We start from the raw sequence: 19,097 nt of genomic DNA on the forward strand, positions 1-19,097 counted from the left end.
AAACTGGGTTAAGACGAAAAAGAGGACTCGAGTTTGGAAGACTGGTTCCTTGAGGATTTTCTTGAAGGAATTCTGACTCGTTAGGGAAAGCTTGCTGCTGTACTGATTTGAAAACTTCTTTGGCAGCTCCTTTAAGTTCTGCCACAGTTACAGTATCGATGTACTTGAGCTTTGACCCAAGTCTTTTTATTCTTGCAATCACTCGAAGGAGTGTGGTCCAGGTAGAAAACCTCTCCAAACGACTCAAAATGTCTGTTTGGTTTCGGACTTGAGTCGCTGACACATGAGTGGTTTTGACCTCAGGGTCACCGACCAACAGCTCGGTAGATGGTTTGTGTGTTGGGAATACCTCTTGTTCCCAGAGAAACTTAGGACCTGATAACCAGCCAGATGAGGGAATATCTGCAGCAGGTAGCCCCCTGGAGGTGTGGTCAGCAGGGTTTTGTGTCGTATCAATGTAGTGCCAGTTAGTAGGATCAGTTTTTTCTCTGATTAGCTGAACTCTATTTGCTACAAACACATGAAATCTTTGTGCTTCATTGTTTATGTATGCCAACACAACCTGAGAGTCTGTCCAGAAGTATTCTTTGTCAATATCTATCTGAAGCTCTTCCTTTAACATTGCACTGATTCTGGCTGAAGTGACGGCAGCCGAGAGTTCCAGTCCTGGGATGCTGGTTAGCCCTTGCCTTTGCCATAACCAAACTACAATGGATCTCATTCTGGTTGTTTTTAAATCTCAGGTAAGAGCATGAGCCATATCCTGTTGTACTAGCATCTGAAAAATGGTGCAGTTCCACAGTTGAAATGTTTTCAAAGTTTCGAGGATGGTAACATCGGGGAATGGTGATTTCTCTTAATGTGTGGAGACCCTTTTTCCACTCCTCCCACCTCAAACGCAAGTGCTCAGGAACTGGATCATCCCATCCGATGCCTTTGAAACACAACTCTTGGAGGATTTGTTTTCCACTCAAAGTGAACGGAGCCAGAAAACCAAGTGGATCATACAGAGAAGCTACAATAGACAGAAGACCACGGCGGGTTGATGGATGGTCCTTTGCATTGATGTTAAAACTAAAGGAGTCACTCATCATTGACCACTGAATGCCGAGTATGTGCCCATCTGATGTTACCTCTGGACTCAGCTTAAGAGGATCAGTTGTTTCTGCTCTTTCAGAAGGAGCAACACAGGAAAGAACATCTTTGTGGTTGGAGTTGAATTTGTATAGTCTTAGGCCTGCATGTTTACACAGTTCCTGTGTCTCAACGATTAATGTTTTGGCCTCTTCAACAGTTGGAACACTGGTTATCCCATCATGAACATAGAAATCTCTTTCCACAAAGGTAGATGCTGCGGGGTGGATGTCCTTGTATTGCTTTGCCAGATACTTCAACCCAAAATTTGCACATCCAGGTGAGGAGGCAGCACCAAACAAATGAACAGTCATTCTGTACTCTTGTGGCTCATTTTCCAGCTTACCACCCTCCCACCAAAGGAACCTCAGGAAATTGCACGTTTCAGCAGCAACATTAAATTGATGAAACATTTTTTCAATGTCGCAGATCACAGCAACCTTCTCTCTTCTGAAGCGACACAGAACTCCCACCAATGAGTTGATTAAATCAGGGCCAGTCAGCAAGGTATCATTTAATGAGATACCGTGAAATTTTGCTGAACAATCAAACACAACTCTCAACTTGTTTGGCTTCTTTGGGTGGTACACCCCATGGTGAGGAATGTACCAGACTGTTTCTCCCTCAGAAGCATCCAAGACTGGCTCTGCATAACCTTTTCTAATTGTTTCTTCCATGAAAACTGTATACTGCTGGTGATATTGTGTGTTGGCCATTAACTTTCTTTTTAGGTGTTTAAGTCTGATGGTAGCCAACCTTTTATTGTTTGGCAATTTTGGTGGGCTGTTGGTTTTAAACGGGAGGGGCATCTGGTAATGTCCATCTTCTTCTTGCTTTATATTTTCACTCAGAATTTGTATACAGCGAAAATCATCCTGAGACACCAACTTCTCACCATGGCTCTTTTCATTAAAGTCCGATTCCAAAGCTCTCAAAACATCTGAAACACCAGGCACTGGTAACTCTTTCACAGCAACACGGTACACTACACTATGGTTTCCTTGTCGATCATTATGAGGGTTGGCCGCCCCTATGATGCTCCAACCAAGCACAGTCCGTTGGGCAAAAGGTTCATTGTCACCACCAACGATGACCTCTAGGGGAGCTAGTGCTGTCGTATCCGATGAGAAGTCCAACTTCACAGTCTTGCAATGATGATAACTTATTAGCTAGGTGCGTGAGGTGAGGCCACTGAAGTGCTGTAGCCTCCGTTGGAATGTGAGACTTATCAACTGGGATAAAGTCACATGTGTACGCCTGCTGAATTGGTATGTGCCTTTCAGCCTGAAGACCTCCAACTTGAAAACCAGTGGCAGTTCTACTGGTTATGATTGTATTGACAGATGTCATTGTGCTTAACTTAAGTTGTACTGGCTGGGTTTTCACATTTAACTCAGAAATAAGATCATCGAGAATAAAGGTGGAGTCACTTTGTGTGTCTATAAGAGCATAAGTTAGTATTTCTCTCTGTGGTTCTGTTGTTGAAGAGACAAGGACTGTAACGATACTGGATGTGGCAGAACCATGATGAGTCAGAGCATGACACATTACCTTGTGAACTTCATTCTTCTCAGGTTCTCCTGTGGCAGCAGACTTATTACTCAACTCCATAGTTGTGTTTTTCCTTCATGCAGGCAGGTGGGATGACGTCGACCACAAGTGTTACAGGTGTGTCGTCTTTTACAATCTTTAGAAGCATGTCCTCTTCTTAGACATCCAAAGCACAGATGATGCTCATATATAAGAGCTCTTCTCTCATCCTTAGTTTTTGCTTCGAAGGCTGGACATTTAGCAACTCTGTGTGCTTCGTTTTTACAGATTAAGCAAGGTGGCTTTGGGCTTTCTTGTGTCACCGACTGCGAAGCCTTTAACTGAGTACTTGTATTTAGTGTTTTAGCTCTCTTCGGTAACCACTCATCTTTTGTTTTTACATTAATCATTAAGGGAGAGGCAATGGGATTACAAGCTATTCTGGCTTCTCTTTGCATGAAATCTGTGAAGTGAAGAAAGCCTGGATAATCACCAGATCGATCCAGCTCTTCCACAACAATCATGCTCCATCTCCGTACCATCCACTCAGGCAGCTTCTTCAGAAGTTTGTGGTTTTCTTCACAATCGCTGATAATTGACAACCCTTTAACATGAGGCATTGCGGCAGCACAGCCTTGGAGAAAATCTGCAAACTCTCTCAGTGCCTTAGGATTATTAGCAGCTATTGGGGGCCATTTCATCAATCTCTCTCTGAAAGCTCCTTGAACAATAAATGGACTTCCATATACAGTGTATGTCTTCTAAAACAGCCCATGCACCTTTGTATGCATCCTCAGAGCTTCTGTAGAAAAAGCCTTCCACCGCTTTGCGTGCCTCACCTGCTAGATAGTTCTTCAAATAAAACATCTTCTCACTCACTGGAAGTGGCTTCTGATCGATCAATGCCATAAAGGCTACTTTCCAATCAATGAACCTTAAAGGATCCCCTGTGAACGTGGTGGGCTCTGGGACAGGCAAACCACCTAATGTAAAGGAATTTGCTATCATTTGGGCTAAACTGCATCTTCCTGTATTACATTTTGTGGAACTGTGTGTCGTGGCTGAAAAGGTGCTTGTTGTATAAGAATTGGGTTCTAGTCAGTATTTAAACTATCAAGAGGAGATTTATCAGTCTTATCCACACAACTACCTGCTAAATCAAAATCATTATATGCCCTTACACGGGCCTCTGCAACCTTCACTTCACCATCTGCTCGCAGTTGTTGCAATTTTGATTGTCCTTCTTCCAGTTTTAACTTCATTTCAGCCTCTTTTTGTTTGATTTCTGCAAACATTTGTGTTTCTTCGCGTTTCCATTCGGTCTCCATTTTGACCAGCTTTGCCTGTTGAGAATAAAGAATTTGGACAGCTTTTGCTTGCTCCATTTTGGCTGCCAGTTCCGCTTCTGCATCCGCACGTTTACTGGAGGATGAAGACCTGGAGCAAGCACTTTCTGGAGCATCAGATCCTCCACTCGACTGGGAGGCAGCCGTTTCTGTGTTAGTTCGTCCAAAAATAGATCCATATTCCTGTTTATTGAGCTGTATCCTCACTCTCTCCTTTTCAAGGCGGTCATTAAAGGTTTGTCCAATGTTCTCCATTCTCTTATTGACAAGGTCACAAATCTCACATGATAACATGCTGCAGGCATCCATCTTCTTTACAATATCTGGAGAGCTTGTGTGATCACGTCTTATTGACTCATAACATTGGCATACTTTATCATGGTTGGCCTTGATTTCTCTTTGGATTTCTTCAAGATCCTCCGGTGAACAAAGGATCTTTAATTTAGCTCTTATTTCCTTTGCTGACAGTTTCCAAGTTTCATATGCTTTGTTGAATGCTTTCTGCTTCTTCTTTGCTTCTTGATTTTGTAGCTCTCTGCCTTTTTCTGTTAAGGTTCGCTCCCGAGAGCTGGACCTCACCTCTGGAACATCTTGAGAGTTGTTTTTGGTTTCTTCAACAGGTTCTAACATGTTGCTCTTTTTAGGGCTGTTTATAACTTAAAGACTCTGAAGTGTTTTTTGTCTAATTCAACTGAGTTGTGGCTCTAACTTAATTTATACATGCTTTGAACCACCACTGATAGACATGACTACCTTAATCACCCCAAAGTTGAAAAACGACACTAATACATGTAAACTCTTTAGAATCAGCAGAAAAATTCCAATACACAAAATACCCTTTGATGCAAATTATTATTATGTTGGCCTTAGCTACTTCTATTTATATTCAATCAGCAAACAGAAAGGCACCACATTCAAAACATTTGAGGACCGCAGGAAAGCCATGACAGCTTGATCTCTCAGCAACGTTGCCGTCTTTAATCAATGTCTCTCAGAGTAGCTGTTACACGCTGCAGCCGGTAGTTGACGACGTCTCTATGCACCAGGATGGCTCTAAAACAGCGACGAGTTTCACTGTTGCTGCCCTTGGCATCAAGAAGAAAGCGTGGAGCTCGACGGTTGCAAACATTTATTTTTCTTTTCTTTCATTGTTCTTCAGAATAGGCACCGTGCACCGTGAAACTGCAGGATATTATGAACAAAAATACATCAGTTCACTTATTTCATTACATTTCAAGGTAATTCATTACAATTCATTCTTACAATAATACACAGTGCCCGACTCATAATAACAAACAAAAAGACGCGCTGTCATTGTACACACCTCACTTCGCCTGAACCCCAGAACATGAATGAGAACAAAACAAAAACAATACTGTAAGTGGCCACTTACAGTGTATATGTTTATAAACAAAACAGAATTTGTAGCCATCAAACTGTGTTTATGTTTCGCCAACTGATGTCATCTTGGGAAACTTACATGGAAGGGTTTCTGGGATATCAAAGATGGTGTTGCGGCAACTCCAGCGAAAATATCAACATTTGACCAATTCAGCCTGAAAAAAGCCAGACTTTCTCGAAGGAGCTTTCAAGCCACAAGAAATGTCTGATAATTTTTTTCAGTGTGAGTCGAGATCTCGCAATATCGAGTGTACAAATGGGATTTTGTGACCCGATACTTCCGTGATGCGAAGATGTCAACAAACCCAGGTATGTTCTGTGAAATTTAAATGCTGGAAATACGTGTTTGTATGAGTGTAATGACAAATTTCCCTCTGAAAGTTTGACAACCCACTGGAGATGTACATCAACAGCTAAAACTAGGTACTAAGTTTTAAATTTTTCCCTTGTGGATTCTGGTAGAGGAACTTTAAGAAATTTGTAAAAAAAAATAAAAAAATAAAAATGTATATATATATATATATATATATATAAGTAATATATTATTTTTAATTATTTGTGGAGCCTCTTACGGGCCGGATAAGGCCCACAGGTCTTATGTTGGACACCCCTGATTTAAAGTAAGTTATTTCAGTTATAAGTTTGATTAAAATGTGTTTAATTTTCAAAGCATGACTTAAGTGAGATATTTTGCTTTAAGAGTGATTATTTGAATTGTTTGTAGCATTGATAACGTTCATGTTTCTTCCCCTGCAACACACAAATATATGTTTTACAAAGGAGGAAGAGACTGTTTCAGAAGGTAAACAGCAAACTTTACAATTGTACATTTTTCATTTCCTTTGGATATGCTTTAGTTTTCTGCTGTTTTAATTATTATTATTACTAATTCTTCTTCTTCTTCTGAACAATATTAATATTAATAGTAACATATTATTATTTAAATTTTACCTGATAAATGATGATTCCGAGTTACAGTTAAATCAGTGTGTGCACTCTAAAGCTGCAGAAATGTATGAATTTAAGTGATCAAACTACAGTATAATGGTTAAGTACTAAATCGGCATTTTCGTTTGAGAAATAAAATTCTTTCCAAAATGAAGTTCCAAACCAGCAATGCAAATCTCATTTCAGTTCAGGGGCCACATATAGCCAAGTTTTATCCCCCCCCAACCCCAAAAAAACAAACAAAACAAAGCAAAGAAATGCATAGAAATAGAATACAATAGAATAGTTTGTCTTTATTTTCACAAAACCAATTTCATCACATACTCTGTGGCACAACAAAGAATAACTTTAAAGTTTAAATTCAAAGGTGATTGTGGCACTATTTTATCGGTCCGGCCCACTCAAGATGAAATTGGACTATATGTGGCCTCTGAACTAAGATGTGTTTGGCACCTCTGAATTAAGCGATATCAAGTTTTTTATGTCTAAAACTTTGTAGTTTTGTGACATGAATGAATTAAATACAGCCTCACTTATTTTTAAGCATTTACATTAAAATTGTATGTGCCAAAGTATTTTTTTTCATTTAGTTTCTTAGGATGATTTAAATGAAATTACAGTATGATCTCTTTTGTCAGTACATAATCTTCTGTTGAATCAATGCTCCAAAATATCCTATCAAAAGTAAAATATTCCGCTCGTTTGTGAGTACACTTCTGATACTGAAATGTAACTTTCACTTGAAGGAAATCGAATCAGTGACCCCCCCCCCCCCCCCCCCCCCCCCCCCCCCCCCACACACACACACACACACACTGTTTGCATTTCTACCTTTCCCACCTCCTCTTCTTCCTGTGCTTTCAGGCATGTGAGCAGTTGTGGTGTAGTTCCACTAGGGGGCAGTGATGTTCTGTTCAAAACCCTGTAACTACCACTCCCATGATGTATGTAACTGTAGACTTCACATGTCTTTTTCATAAGTGGTTCTGTGCTGGATTTCCTAAATTGAACAGTGATAAAGGATTTCAAACCACATTTTTAAATCTTTTCTGAGCTTTGGTTGTAATAATTCTCACTTATTCCAAGTCGGATCTGCTCACTCCTGTAATGATGCACATTTCCAGTATAACACACGCTCCACTTGGAGGCTGCACAATCTGCTGTCTTACCTCCTGCCAGTTGGCTTTATTTGCAAATTGGTCAACACTGCTTTGTGTCACATGCAGGGCAAGACGATATCTGGCAACTTGCAACACGGTGCACTGTACACACAGAAGCCATATGGATTTTCTGTCCCTGAGTTGACACCAGCTGATACATTCAGATTAGGCTCCACTGATGGATACACAACTGTATCCCGCTTTGATTTATGGCACACTGGAGATGCAATGTTTGTCCAAGTGATTAACAACGTCGGCACAGGCGTGAATGCCAGCAGCCTGAAGTGTAGGTCAGCTGGATAACGTACAGTGGAGGTCGGAAAATGCAGCAGAATGCATCCGGGGTAAAACAAGCAGTTCTGAATTGAACTCCACTCGCAGGGTTTTTGCACATTCATGTCCACACTTGGCCTCTCACTGACCTTTCACAGCTCGTCGTCAGGTCTCGTTAACACCGCCGGGGTGGAAGCACAATCTTCACAATCTTTCACAGCCTGTCCCTACAACATGCATCTTTTTGTCTCCTCACTTACAAATCTGAGGATGTTTATTTTCTGGACAGCAAGTAAACACAAAAACGGAATTCATTCTCTCTGTTGATGCTTGACAAAAACTAATACGTTTGCAGGAAATAATACAAATTTGAATGGTTTTCTGCTTGATCGAATAGGATTTGCCATAAATGTCTTATTGTAGATGGTGAATATAGTTTATGTGCTTTTAAAGATTAGGTCTACATTTGAAGTGTGACAGTTCATTCGCCATATTCTCTCCATCACGCTGCTCAGTGATTTAATTTGTTTCATACATCTGAAAAGTTTTTATTCTTTCCGCAGCCCACACAGCAATTGATTCAATCTTTAGTCCCACATCCCTCTCTGAACATTTCCTGTGCTTTGTTTGTTTTTTCCTCCAAATTGACCTTTTATTAACAGCTGACTAAACTTCCAATCCAGAAACTCAGATATGTGATTACTTCATGAAGCATATTGTGGGCTGTGCTCCACTTTTCAAGGGCGACCTGGTGAGAGTTTTTTAAGTGCTGTAAACAAGGTCAGAGCAGGAGTGGCCTCGCAGCACACTCTGCATTTCACACTTTGTATTTTCACACCACTGACAGGATCAGGTTTATCACCCAAGAGGTGGGGACATGAAAGGTTTGAGGCACAAATCAAGAAATGAGAAGTAATTGAAGCCCCATTTATAAAAGAAGTTTTCAAGTGAAAGCGCAAAAATTTTCTTTTTCTTTTTTTTTTTTCCCCCTTGTCCTGTTCGGCAGCTTGGGCAAACAATATGATGTGACTGAGAACCTTCTGGAATCAGAACAGTTTTTGCTCTTGTAACAGGAAGAGACCTGGTGTCTCCTCCTGTTGCTGCCTTTAATAGGAGTTGGCATGGCTGCCGTACACGACCGGGGGGGAACGCTCAAAGAGAGAGAAGATTGAGGGGGAGAGAGGGGTAGGAGGGGTAGGAGGGATGGGTGGGGGACAACATACAATACCCTTGTTAGTGCTACATATATTATTTGCAGTTATCACACTGATCCAAATACTTTCCAACTGTTATTAGATTAAACCAGCCTGAGCAGCTCTATCTAGACAGTAACATGATTTTCTTTGTGTTTTCAGTGTCTGTTTACACCAATTAAAACTCAACTTTTTGAAAACAGCTTCCAAAGTAGAACTTTTCGAAAAGGCTCCTTTAAAACAGCAAACTGTTGAAAACACAATTTTCTGAAAATGCTCGGGCTCCATCTCATGTAGACGGTGGAAAATGCTGCAACTGCACACACGCACCACAGCCATAATAAATAGTTCTTCTGCACATGCATGAGTAGATGCATGATTGATCCGGACCAGAGTTCTCTTCAGGGAAAAACCGTTTGGGCGATGTGAAATCTCCCATGAACTCTGAACTGGAGCTAACAATCTCTGGTCACCTTGAAATGCTTGGTTCATTTATAAACGATCTTTCTAGCGGGCAGGATGAGAAGATGTGACATTGTGTGCAATGCATTCTGGGTAGTAAACAAACAACGTTAACCTGCGAATCAGAAGAAGCAGACAAAGAAAAAATTTGAAAATTTCTAATGGGCAGACATGGAGTAGTGAGGAAAAAGTAGTGAGAAAGACTCTCATTGATCTCTGGTCTGAAGACTATATTTTGCACTTGTTTGTGGCTACCCATTACCCACAAGCTAACTAGCCTAGCCACCACGGGATAAAGCGGCTGGTCCGCTTTCCGTCTGGACCAATCAATGAGCCGTGTTTCTTCTCTCCTTCCTCTCTTGTCTGTATTTGTTTTGGGCGACAGCGCACCCCAAACGAGCAGCTGTTGTAATTACAACATAGCTTGCGTGACATTTTCCAGGCGGTTTGATCCGGTCTCACAAGTGCTGCTCGAACGCCACCCGAACCAAATGAAGGTGCAAAAATTCTCGGCTCCCCTCCCTCCCAAATTTGACCGAGTCCTGGACTATCTCAATGTGAAAGGCCCCAAAGAGCAATGTTTTCCTCCAGAGTGCCATGACCCCCAGTCCATATTCTCCTGGGACTTGGTAGTTTTATAGTTCAGTCACAGTAATAATCTAACTTGGTTATCTGTCCACAAGAACGTCTGTGTACTCACCATTGTTAATGTTTGTGACATATTGTTCTCTGTGCGTGCGTGTGTGTGTAGTTTTATTGTTTTCTGTGTGCAACAGCATCCATTCAACATAAAAACGACATTGTTTTCAACACTTATACTGTTTCCCTGGAAATGGATATAATTTTCAAAATGTTGTCGTCTAACTGCAAAACTTTTCTGAAATAAAAATGCAAAAATGATCCTTTTTCACTTGAAAAGTTGTCGCGTAAAAGGGGCCTCAACATCTCATGAGATTATAAAAATCCCACATTGAATTGAAATGTTTGTACAAAAATTGGAACACATTGATATTTCTAGAGAAAAGTCGATATTTTTCAAAGTTTGGAAGTATTTTCATAATCCTTCAGAGGGAAATTGCTTTGTTTTAGCAGCACCGTCATCAGTCGTGTAAACTGGGCTTGAGTAAGGAGATCCAGCCACCACATTAGATTAAGAAGAACATGCAAATTCCACACAGAAAAGCACCTTGAACAGGTAGTCCTCTCACTGTGAGACCATCCTTTTAACCATTGCACCATGATGCATGCTTGCGAAACCTGTTTGGAAGCACTGACACGATTAACTCACATATTTCCTCATTCAGATGTACGGAAATATCTCTAAACGATAAAAATGGATTCCTGTAAGAGGTTCTACGGTTTTTCACAATCCCGAGTGCTTCCGTCTCACAATATACGAACAAAAAGCAGTGGACCGTGTCATGATCAAGCATTATGCCAAGGTTTTTTTTTTTTAATGTTTTTAAAATATATCCAGGTAGGAGCATCAATCAGAGGGTGACTTTAATTTTCAATCTCACACTGTGTAACTTTGCTTTTAAGCTGTAAAATACTGCAGCGGTAGTCTGAATGGTTAGTTGTAATGTAATCATAGCTTGCTTGAACCTGTAGCCACATATATATATATATATATATATATATATATATATATAATTTTATGCATCACTTCATACCCATTTCTGTATATTACTATATTTAGTGCCGCTCTGGTCGGAGGAGATTTGTATTGCAGTGAGGTGAAGGGAGGTTCACGGCAGGTCAGTCAGCCGCTTGTTCAGTCACATTTACAAATATATGAACCCAGGAGAAAAGTTTAAATCTGCCGCTCGATTCACAGCGGGCTCACTGATTATCGATTGTGTTTATCATCTCATGTCAGAGTTTCCTTCTACTGTGGTCATAATGTCTGGAGATGCACTGACTCCAGTATCGGGTATCGAGTTCGATACTGCATGAAGTACTTGTTGTCATCAAAGATCAAAATGCCTGAACGATGCATTTTCTCTTGAAAAAGTTGCATAAACAGGGCCTAAAAGTATTAATAAACATCAAATTGGTGAGAAGCAGTAAGAAATAAAAAGACATGCCGAACTCACATGCTCGGGTTTGGATCGATTATTGGAACAGGAAATATGCTGATATTATGGAAATCATACAGAAAATTACATTTACAATACATGAAAATATACAAATATGAATATTTTGAGACTTCTCTTCTTCTTTTGACTACACATTCCTGATGCTCTGCCATTAAAGCTCAATCTGAATATAAAGAAAATGTACAAAAACAAAACAAAAAACAACTAAAACTCACTTTTGTTTATTTGGAATAACAGGAAATAATATAAAAGTGACCAGGTATGTTCATTTTCCTGAAGAGAAGGGTTAATGATATGTCCATGCCTGATCCTTTTGTACCCTTCTGTAGTCTGATTACCTTCAAAGCCAGCTTCCTCACAGCACAATATATTCCTCTCCATATGCATTTCATGTCTCACTGATTTTCACTTAAATCTGCATTTATTTCCAGTGGCGGTGAGGCACTGCTCCCCTCCTCCGGGTGTTGTGGGTATGCCTCCTTATATCTGTGTGTGTTTCTTTGGCAGTGTGATAACAACTGCAAGCTGTGCGGATGACAAAAGTCTCAGCCACATTAAAGACAGTACCGCCGTATATTTCCTCGTCTCTGGCAGATGCTGCACATATCGACAGAAGCAAAAGACACAAAAGCTGTATCTTATTTCTATTGAGGTATTTTAGTCGGTGCAATCTCACGAAAACGTTAGACGACAATGGAGACGGTGTTGATTCACTTTAGCGTTAGTCCTTTAGTTCGTCTTTTTGCAGCAAGATTTTTAGCGATTGTGGTGTTAATTTTCTTCCTCCTGCTTCTTTGAGTGAATGACTCAGTATACCATCTTGTGGTGAAAGCTTGTATAGCGAGACAACTTTCAGGCCCCGTTTACACAACAACGTTTCAAGTGAAAGCACATCGGTTTTACATCTTTGTTTGTGAAAGTTTGTCGTTTACACAACAACGTTCTGAAACCGATGCCCATTTAAACGGCAACAGCATAAATGCTGATAATGATGTAGTTAGCATGCCAGGCCACGAGGTGGCGTGCATGCACACATGCATGCCGAAAACAAGTTGCTAAGAATATTAACATAGACGAGCACACAGAGTTTTGTGTTGTCACTTGAAATCATCAATACCTGAAGGCAGCATTTGCCATTAATAGAAGTTAGTTTAGTTTTGTTGTTTGTGCTGCAGTTTCAGATGTGATAACCAATAAGAAAAGCTCTTTTATTTGAGTAGATAAGTGCTTTTCCCTTAAAGTATTAGATACTTTTAACAGCATTGTTAATAAACAAGGCAACCTTATTGGTTTCGCACACTGAACAAACATGAGCAGCAACAAATCCCAAGTGATTATAATACATAAAAACATATTATATATTTAAGAGTTGAAGATGCAGTGTAACATAAAATGAATAATTTCTTCTTCTTTTTTTTTTTATACATATAAAACCTTCAGCCTCATTTTGAAAGAGTTGGAGCGGTCCTCTTTTCTGGGAGCTTGTTCAAATATTTGGTGCATATAAACTAAAAGCAGCTACAGCATGTTTATTCTGACTGCCTGAGCAGAAGGAGGGTTTTGAAACAGATGACCTGAGAGATGTGGATGGGTCAAGATTGCAGGAAATCAATTTACCTGTGTAATATAGGATTAAAAAAAAAAATTTACTTTTTTTTTTTTTATAGATACAAAGAATTTATTTTCCTTTATTGGTTGAACTAACTGATTGGCTACATACAAGTGTTCAAGAAAATAAAGAACAAATTAGGATTGGGATTCTTCATCAGAAAAAGCTTGATATTGTCAGGTTTCTGTGTCTGCCCCTGTGTGTCTTACCTCATGTTTCCAATTAACCAATGGCTTCTCCTTCTGTGTGCACCCATCTTGAGTTCCACCTGTGTCCACCCCTTCCCAGTTTATTTAGGCCTCCCATTCTCTGTTTTCTGCATCAGTTCATTTTGTCAACTGTCTCGTCCACATCCCGGTCCCAGCTCCCCATTGTTAACTGTTTGGTTTTTGGACTTTGTAGTTTTTTGGGTTTTGACTTCCCTGGACTTTTATTTCTTAAATAAATTCTATTTTTGTACTACCTGGAAAGTCCTCCTGAAATCCCTGATATTGAATATGTGAATGTAACTGATTTGATAGTGAAAGTAAGTTGATGCTTTGGATTTTAGAGTATGGAAGCCAACAGTACCCCCCCCCCCCCCCCTTTTTAAAGAAAAAAAAAATTGTATTGGTGCATCCCAAGTGCAATAACCATTTAAGTTTACTAAACCACTGTGTAGTATCCAACAGTTGCAGCTATTGTTTTTTTCCATTTCTTTAACAAGTGACTCAAACTTGCATTCCATTGCAGGCTCAGGAAAGCTGGATAACTTCAAACCACAAAATTGTCTTTGAGATGGCCCCATCGTTATTTTGTCTTGTCGGCTGATTATTCAGCGTATCGATTTCTAATTAATAAAAATATCACATTTTATGGGAAATTATGAAAAAAAAAAAAGTTGCTGAAATTCAGCAGCTGATCTGATGAAAGTATCCAGGTTGGTCGTTTTCAGATCATTTATATTAATAGCCCAAGTTTGGACTTGGGGACTTTTCTGTACAGAGTTTGCATGTTGGGAGTTCTTAGTTTTCTTCCATAGTCCATTGCTTTCAGGCTAATTAGTATCTCTTGGGTTTGAATGTATGTTTTATTATTTGACCTCTGATGGACTGGCTTGAAGGTTGTATCCTGCCTGCCTGTCAGTAGGGATCTGCACCTGTGACCTTAAGATAGATAAACTACAACAAATTACATCTATTTTTCCAACCACATTCAGCTTTTTAGTTTCACTGACTATAAATGAGCTGAAGCAAGTGAAACCCCAGCACACAGGTACAAGTCAGAAACAGGCATTTGGTCTTTCCCCATTATTTTTCAGAAGCGACGCTACTATTATGGGAAATAATGTCAACCCCCTAAACCTCCGTGCCCTCGTCAGGGCTGCTCTCTTACCTGCGTGGGACAGGCGACCTTCATTTGAGAGTAAACACCCGAATACTGCAGAGGTAATGATCATCACTCCGACAGCTCTCTGCTGCAAAGCCTTTGAGTTTACACTTGTAGTGATAGCAGCAGTAGAAGGATGGCACACGATAAAAAAACCAAACAGCAGCACTGCATTATTTTATTGGAACGCTTACCACATGCTCCCTCTGTGCATTGACTTCCCAAAGTTTTTAATTTGCTGTCTTTGGATATTAAATGCAGGCGGGGTGGCAGGGAGAGACTGTGGTGTTACTCCTGCAGCGCCTCTGGGGGACTCCGTCATTAGTCTTTTCCAAATCCTCCAAACACATGTAGACAGGATTTGCATATCACCATAACCCTCTGATTATCTTCAAGAGGATAAGAAGCACGTCCGCGCTCCATAAGCTGGCAGGAATGCAAAGTTTGATAATTGCAGTAATTACCCTTTTTATCCACCGATTTGGCTCTATATGAATAAACCAGCAGAAAAAGGAAGGAAGGTTTACTCTTCGTGGATTGTTTGGAGGTTATTTTCATCTCTGCAATGTGTCAAACTTTTGACACATATGAACATCAACAGGTTTTTTTGTGCTACTTCGATGAAAAATGGGATTAGTTGTAGTAGTGACTTGAGAAAGTAACTTTTCTATTATTCCTAAGTGGCTGTCATTCATGTATGTCACTCATTCACTCCTTAAGTTTATTTGAGTTCAGGTAGTTTAAGGAAGATGCTCTATAACAGGATTGCCTAATGCATTTTACTTCAGTGGCCACATGCAGCACAATTTGATCTCAAGTGAGCCGGCCCAGTAAATCACAGCATTATGATAGATTATTAAGTAGAACTCTAAGACTCCGTTTACACCACAGAGTTTCAAGGGAAAAATGCATCGCTTTTGAATTTCCGTTTTAGAAAAGTTACATGTCTGGGACTGGGAGTCATGACACTCTGGAGACCGCCATTGTCATCCAAACAGTGCCTTAGCCATCAGGAATTCCAGCCGAGTTATTAATTGCTTACTAATAATCACTCGCTGGTCCATTACTACTAAAATTAGCTGCCTAATAATGCTTATTTGCTTGTCTGTTCTGTTTTCTCTGCTGGAGCACTGAGCTACAGTGGGTAGTGTTGACTTCACAGAAGGCTTGGTGCCTATTATGTTCAGTTATTGGTTGAGTCGTACTTTCATGTAGATACTTCAATAACGACAAAGTTTTAAAATGGATTGTACTGCCGTTATTAGCAAGAAATCCTTCGCTTTTAAAACAAAACTGAAACCAATCATTACTGTAATGAAATACCAGCAAGGTAGATTGTCATCGTACACTCCTCCGTACACAACTTATAAAATAGTGTATGGGTACAATCATAAAGCTCATTATTACAAGGTTATAGTGGATTTTTTTTTTATCTGTTAAGCTTTAAGTTAAAAAGCTTTTGTAATTGGCTGCCACCTTCACCGCAGCCATTTTCAATGCTTAGTCTGCAAGTAATGTCTGAAACTGCAGCACAAAGACAAAAACTAAACTAATTTCCATTAATGCCAATTGCTGACTTTAGATATTGACAGGTTTCAGAAAGAACATTGCTGTATAACACCTCTGCTGAAGGCTGAGTTTGTAGATCTGTGCTAATTTAATGGAGCCAAGTCTGTCAAGTCAAGTGTCACGATAACACCTCTTTTTGTGAATTCATCTTGCCTTCATGCAAGAGTGAGACTCTCGCCTTAAAATAAATGTTACTTGGTGAAAATCATCAAAATTGACTGCCGACGACGCCCACAGAGCTGCTCAGTTATTGAGTCTCAGTGCGTCTCACCGCCATGCTGCAATTGTCTCTCTGGCATGTCTCCACTTATGACTCTTAACATCCTGTTAAAGAAAAATCCTCCCTGGCTGTTGTCAGGACCAAAACGTTGGGATAGGAGAGAGCTGTGGTGGTTCTCCGTCTTTGTATCATTCCAAGGCCAGGATCGGATCAGAAGATATAAATGATATGCCTATCATCTAACAGAGAGGAAGTTGTATTATGCCACCTGCACTTCCCTTGGGAAGCATAATAATCTTTAAAAGTAGAGACAATCCCATTTCCTATCACAGATTTCTTCCCTCATAATTGCTGAAGCCTCACCTTCAGGAAGGGAGAGGAGGTGAAGGACGCCAGACTCACCGATATCAGACTATCTCCAGGAAAAATCTAGAGGACATCTATTTTAGTCTCACCGGTCCCATAGCGTGGTTTGGCCTTTCACAAACCTTGGAAAAGGATTTTTGGAATAAAACATCACTGCAATGATGTGGGTGTGCCGACACTGATGTTAAAGACTAACAAGCCTTGACACTGTGTTTTGACATTACCGCACTTAAACTAGCTGGACTCAGATGTTAGCTTTACACAATATGTTTTGATTCAGAAACCTCGACAGGCTTGTATGCTTTTAATTCCCTGGATGTAGTTGGTTGTGTTCAGTCTTGTTTTCTGGGTTACAAGATGTTGACGGATTCAGCTAAATTGGTACTCAGATGAGTAATTAATGGAAAAATGGCAGTTCATACTATAACTGCTGCTGCTGCTACTTCTTCCATGCCTGATGTTTTTAGGTCAAACCGCTTGAGTTTTGGGAGTGTGGGTTTGATTTACTACGATTCTCCATAAAGCTTGCTAAGCTGCAAGGCCACTAGTGGGTGCTATTGTTTGTTTTTGTAATGAAACAACACACATGCAAAAAGAACAATACGTGATTATAAACATTAACAAGTACATGGACATTCCTGTGGACAGACGACCAAGTTGGATTGTTAATATGGTGACTGAACAATAAAACTCCCAAGTCCCAGGAGAATATGGACTGGGAGTCAGCCACTAATGTTTTATCTTACTAGTACAACTAGTAACAGCAAGCTTGCACACTAGGCATGCACAAAATGTTCACTAGTAGCACTAGTAGACATTTTGGGCCTCACTAGTAGTACTAGTGCGGTCAGAAACACCTCACTGGCAGCAATAGCAAGGTGCACCTTACTAGTGGGCATCCTTGCTGTTACTAGTAGTACTAGTAAGATAAAACATACCCTACTAGTGGCACTAGTGGACATTTTGGCTATTACTACTATTAGTGATAGATACTAGTGAGGTCAAAAATGCCTTACTAGTGCTACTAGTGGGCATTTTAGTACTACTAGTAGGGTCTAGGAGGCTACTAGTGAGTGACACATGCGTAGTAGTATTACCAGTGCAGCACATTAGTTTACTCGTAAGGTTTGATTGTGCACTGGTAGTGGAAAACCCAATACTAGTAAGACACGGCCGTTCAACTTGTGTACCCTAGTTGTTCTACTAGTGTGCGGAATTGTCTGACAAGTGAGGACAAAGAGGTTACTAGTACATGGACCTTAAGTTTGATATCAGGGATATCTAATAAATGTCAAAACGGCCTTCCATAATGTTGCTCCAGCAAGTTCTGGATGATTAGTTGTACCACTGACAAGCCACAACAGCCTCGGCCTAAAGTTGCTCAAGCAAAAGTAATGAAACTATTTTCTGTTCTTTTGTAGTAGTAAGGTGTCTTTGCAGACAGGACTTCTACGTATATCTGAACATTGCACAGGAATTTTCACCCAATTTGGTTGACTCCTTTATTCTTGTGATAGCATAATGTAAAGATGCTACAAAATACACTGTGTGTTTAAGGTCTAAAACAGTTGGCCTGGATTGCAGAAGTCACCAGTTTATTACATATGGAAAAGATCCGACACAGTGTCTCTCTCAGCTCGGCAACCTTTGATAAGATGTGGCAACCATTCCTACAAAATTTGTCAAGAACGACCTCACAGTAATGGCTATATTCATTTTGCATTTCTCTCTGTCAACGTAACTTCAGGTCTCTGACTTTTATATAATACTGGGTACTCTCTGAATGTCAGTGTATATATTGTTGTGAGCAGGTTTTTTTTTTTTCTTCTTTCTTTCTTTTTCTCTTTTCTTTTGGCTTTTCTGTCTGTGCTTTTATACTGTGTGTTGATCAAGAAAACTTGTTCAATATCATGCTGTTTGCTGTTCTAACTCCACCACAGTATACAGTACCTGTTGTTCTGGGATTTACATATTGAAAATTCACTATATATAAAAAGGTGTAAAAAAAGTTGAACTGTTATTAAATATTGTGATTGAAAGATTTACATTTCCTAAAAGGGCTGATTAACCATCACAAGCAGTGTCAAACAAGTTCAGTGCTCAAAAAAATAAAGGGAACACTAAAATAACACATCCTAGATCTCAATTCATGAAATATTGCTGCTGAAAGTCTTTATTTCACATCTAGTAGTGTGTTGAGAACAAAATAATATAAAAATCATCCATGTAAATCAAATGATAATCCCATGGCGGTCTGGATTAGGAATCATATAAAAGTGCAGAATCACATGCAGGCTGATCCAACATCACCAAACGTGTGGTTGGTGGATGGAACCAGACATGTCTCGGATGTGCTCAATTGGATTGAGGTCTGGGGAACGGGCAGGCCAGTCCATTCATCAATACCTTCATCATGGAA

Source organism: Lipophrys pholis (genome assembly GCF_963383615.2).
Source record: "Lipophrys pholis genome assembly, chromosome: 3".
Taxonomy (NCBI): domain Eukaryota; kingdom Metazoa; phylum Chordata; class Actinopteri; order Blenniiformes; family Blenniidae; genus Lipophrys; species Lipophrys pholis.